This window comes from Scomber japonicus, chromosome 22 (assembly GCF_027409825.1).
Source record: "Scomber japonicus isolate fScoJap1 chromosome 22, fScoJap1.pri, whole genome shotgun sequence".
Classification (NCBI taxonomy): Eukaryota; Metazoa; Chordata; class Actinopteri; order Scombriformes; family Scombridae; genus Scomber; species Scomber japonicus.
The window spans coordinates 8,302,092-8,307,020 of NC_070599.1; positions in this window are offsets into that span (position 1 = coordinate 8,302,092).

A 4,929-nucleotide genomic window follows, 5' to 3' on the forward strand; every position below is an offset into this window, starting at 1 on the left:
AGCGACCCACAAAAACTAAAAACAGATCCTCAATGGGTTAATCCAATGTCTTTCTTAACCTCTTTTCCTTTCCTGATGCAGCTCAGGGGAACTCTTCAGTGTAAGTTTTGGTATGGTCAGTTTGAACTGTTGCTGTCTGTCAGTCAGGCCAACTGGTGTCTGCTCCAATTACCTTGTGGAGGGAGGGGAGGGTGTGTGTGTGTGTGTGTGTGTGTGTGTGTGTGTGTGTGTGTGTGTGTGTGTGTGTGTGTGTGTGTGTGTGTGTGTGTGTGACTGTACACCCCCTCTGTGAGTGTGGACCAGGCCTGACTCTGGCCAATGACAGTTTATTTACCCAGTGGTTCTCAAGCTATGGTTGTGGTACCAGCAACAGGTCTTGTAGGGGTACCAGCAAAATGAGTAAAGGTTTAGTTTCACAAATATTTAGTGATAGGAGAGTGACATAAGAATATTAGAATGTTACTTACAGTTAAACCAGCTCTAAATGTAACCACATTTTCATAAAAACACAACAATACAGTACAGATCAATACCTGAAAATATCTGGGATCGCCAGTCACATCTTTCAGGCTACAAAGTAAAATGTTTACTTGAGATTAGTTTTTTTTCTTCCAAAGCCATAGACTTATGGGAAATGGTGTTCATTGAAGACTGCTAAAAACAGAAATATTGATTAAACAACAATATTGTCTATCATCCTTATCTAAACATATCAATTGAACAATAGGCCATAGTCTACTCATAAGAACAACATTCCAAGGTTGGATTTATAATTATATGCTTTATTACAAATGTCAATGAGAGGTTTTTTTTTACAGATGTTTCCTGGTTCACTACAGCTCTGTATTTCAACCTACGTAGGTGGGTCTAACTTCTTTTCGCTCTCCTTTTGTCTTTGTTTATTCCATTGCCCCCAAATCTGCTTTTCTGCTTCCTCATCTGCTTGATGCTTCATCGAGACATGGTAGCCATAACACCTACCATTCTACACCTATTATCAATCATGATTCAATCCATGGTTCATCCCTTTTAGTTAAATTCTTATTTCAACCACAACTTGATCTTCACTCCATTCCACCTCCAATCATTCAGGCAGAGATACTCATTGCGAATCCCGTGAGCCACATGTGGCTCGACAAGCTTTAATTGGTGGCTCGCATGGTAGCTTATAACCAGTAGCGCGGTGGTGTTTCAATCAGGACCAGCACCAAAATCCAACTGAGAGAACATTTTAAAAAACTAGCACTCACCGATTACTTGTAGATGAAATCCATCCTGCGATGAATCGCTCTATGACGTCCTCGTGCAGTTGTCCCTGCTGCTTGAGATGAAACCATTTGCACAGAAAGTGATGTCCCGACTGATGTCTATGCTCATCTTGAATGCCTCACTGTGATTGCAACAACAAACTACAAATACAACGTGAAGAAAGTCAATCCCAGTATTAAGGTAAATATGGTCTTAATTGAAAATGTATTGGCTGTGTTGTTTCTTTTTTTGCAGGATGTCCAACTATGAGAATACCCCTACCTTCATTCACCTGAAACATCTGATTCCAGTAAAAAAAATTGTACAGTAAATGGTGTGATCTTTGCTGGTAGAAATTCATATTGAACCCTGCTGTGCAAATGTGGAGACCTTCCATATTTGGCGTATTCTATGGGGGAAATCACCAATATTATTGCCACATACAGTGGATGTACATTGGCTACTTTTCATGCATACGGTGGTTTCTCACCTCTACAAATACAAAAGGCTCTTAACTTTCCAGTTTCTTCTATAAATCAGCTGGAATGTAGCAGCAGTTTTTTCAAGAACATAGCTAAGATTGATGGAGATTGATTGGCTGTTACTCCTCAACATTGATGGAAAAGGTAACACTTAAAAAAAGGTATATCACACAATGTGTATACTGTTGTTTTGTCTGCTGTGATATAAAACTTGATTTAATCATAAAAAATACCCTGGCTATATTCCTGTCAACAAATTACTGGACATATAGAGGTGATACAGCGGCCATTATTTCCACAGTATAACACTAAAATGATCAAACCCTGAAACTGCCACCACTGCTGTATTTTCTGAAGGCTCCTGCAGTAAAACATCTCTATCCTCCCTACATCCCTTTACTCATCTCTTCATGCCACTGTGCTCTCACACACATTCATTGGCCATCCACGCCACTGTAATTTATGATCCACTGTCACTGCCATTTGGTCTGCCGCCAATTTAATTACCATAGAAGCTAACTATTAACAGCTAGCAGCCCGTGTCAAGTCACACATCAAATTGGTGGTCAGGAGGGAGTGAATAAAGCTCCTGTTGGCAGCCATTCAAAGTCAGGAATCTCTCCCCAGAGCAACCACAATACATCACACTTTAATTCAAAAGTAAGTAGTTAACTTAAATTGGATTTGATGTTTTGTCATGATTGTTATTTTCATAGGTAGGACGTAGCAGATGACACATAACAAGATTATAGTAACAAGATTACATTTAAAAAGTGAATGCTGCCACTGTAAACACACTTTGGCGATCATTATGTTTTATTCCAAGACAGTGTCAAGGATCCCACTTTCTTTCTCACTTTAATTATATTGAAATGCATCAGTGTAATCACTTTCTTTTTTATTTATTCTCCTAATTACCTCACAGAGATAAACTTGATCTTATCTGAGTTTCCAAAAGTTTTTAACTGGAATTGTCTTTACGAACTTCAGTTGAAAGTCATCAAAGTACACTTTAGAACCAAAGGTTTGTGATCAGGCAAACATGTATGGGTACTGAACCTGTTATCTCTGTGGGGTGGGACAGCAAAGCAGACCAACCCTTTGGTGACAGTTGGTAGCACAAATTGCCGTGTTAGCATAAATTCATCCACCTGCTGTTTATCTTTCTGCCGCAATACCAATACTTTAAGTTATCCGTAGAAGTTATGAAGGAAATTGTGCAAGATCGTCTGCAAATTATCGTACCTGATTAAAACTGAGCGTAATGGCTACACAAGGACGGTAACGGTATGCTCTAAGTTCTTTCATATAGTTAATCCTGTCCCACCAACTTTCCCAAAATCTGAACTAGGAGGGACAATTTTTGAAACATTCATGTAGTGATGGGCCATGTATGTGGAGCTGAGAAAGTTGGCAAGTTTTTGAATCTTTTTTTTCATTCTTTACACAACTAATTCTACCACAACAAATTTGACAAACACCTTCTAAAAGATGCTGTCTCCATTTGAACGATCTTGCTGTTCTTTGTAATGGCCAGCGTACCACCTCACCTTTGGAAAGGTGGTGATCGTTTAAAACCAACTCACCTGTTTGGTGTGGTCTATTAGTGGTGAGAAGGCAAAGAAGACCAGCCAGTGGATTTTAAATTTGTAGTAGTTGGTTTGTATCAAAAGCTAGTGTGAAATGAATGAGCTCTAAAAGGCAAAAATGTATAATTTTTTCCTTGATCCTGACTAATTGAACCAAATTAGCCCAAACCATGGAAAACTGCCCCAGGGAAAAAGTACACATATTTTAATATAACATATTGTATTTGCTTGGGTCAGTACTAGATGCTATAAAATAAAAGGTTTTTAAAAAGCCCAATTTTTAATGTATAAATGTAGATAGTAGGAATGATATCAAAACACTGAAGAAAACACTCAAGAGACCAGCTTTACAATCATACAAATATATTAGTTTGTTTTATTCAATTATATCCAATAATACGTCTCCCTTGACTTTGTGTAAGTTATTATAGAAATAAATACAGATCATATTGCAAATGCAGAGACAAGAGTTTGGGATTATAGAGTGTTGAGGATGGGGGGAGGTTGAGAGGTTAAAGGGGTTAAAGAGTAAATATTGGGTAAAGACTGTTTCTTTGAAGGTGTCCAGTAAATGATTGGCGCATGCATGCTTGTAGTCCCGCCTGCCTGTGATTCTCGCCTCAGCCCAGGAGTTTCAAAGCCGCAAAACCAACGACTCTTTGTTGTCCTTCTCAGCTCCTTTCTCCAGGTGACCCAAGGGTCTGATGATCAGCTTTGGGTGGTGTATAGTAGTTGTGTTATTCCACCGTGCCAGCAACAGGGGGAGTTATTGCACCCCGACCACATTTGCATGGATATATTTATATATATTTATATATAGATATATTTTTTGCCCCATTTGAATACAAAAATAGTGTCATTGTGGCTTTGATAGCTGGAAGACTGAAGCACTCTTTTTGCATTTGGAAGACAAGAAGTAAAGATTATGGTAATTTCCTTAAAATCTTTTCTGGAAGACTTTGTCACAATAACTTGGATCGTCCATGCAGTACAAAGAAGAGCTAAAAAAAATAAATAAAAAGGCAAAAAAATCCTTAAAAGGTTGATCACAGACTCTCACACACACGCGCACACACAAAAGTAGGTGTGTTAGCGTGTGTGATGTTTGAGCGCGTGATTGAGGGAGGGACAGACAGTGAATGAGCAGTCCACATGCTGCCGGTGAGACGATTAAAATCCCGTTAAGAGGTCAAAGGTCGGAGGTCAGTCAAGTCGGTCTGTGATTGACAGGTGAGTGCCAGAGGATTCTTGGGGATCAGGAGGAAAGGGGTTAAACAGAGTGAGACCCTTTTTTTAGTCTTGGCATATTTAGTTTTTCCTCTTTTTTTTGTAGATTGAGCTCTATTGTTCCATATCCCCCATTATGAGAATTATAGACACAGATATGCATTTTTAAAAACAGCAAAATAAACACAGCAAATCAACAAACAACACATGAACAGTGATTCATAAAGGGCGATACAATGGATACCAATACTCAGGGCCACAGATTTCCTCATATTTCATTAACAAGCACAGTAATTCCACTGAGAATACCCCAAAACACAATCCATACTTTAAAAAAAATCTAAATACACTTGGAAAAAAAAGTATAAACATAACACATTTTT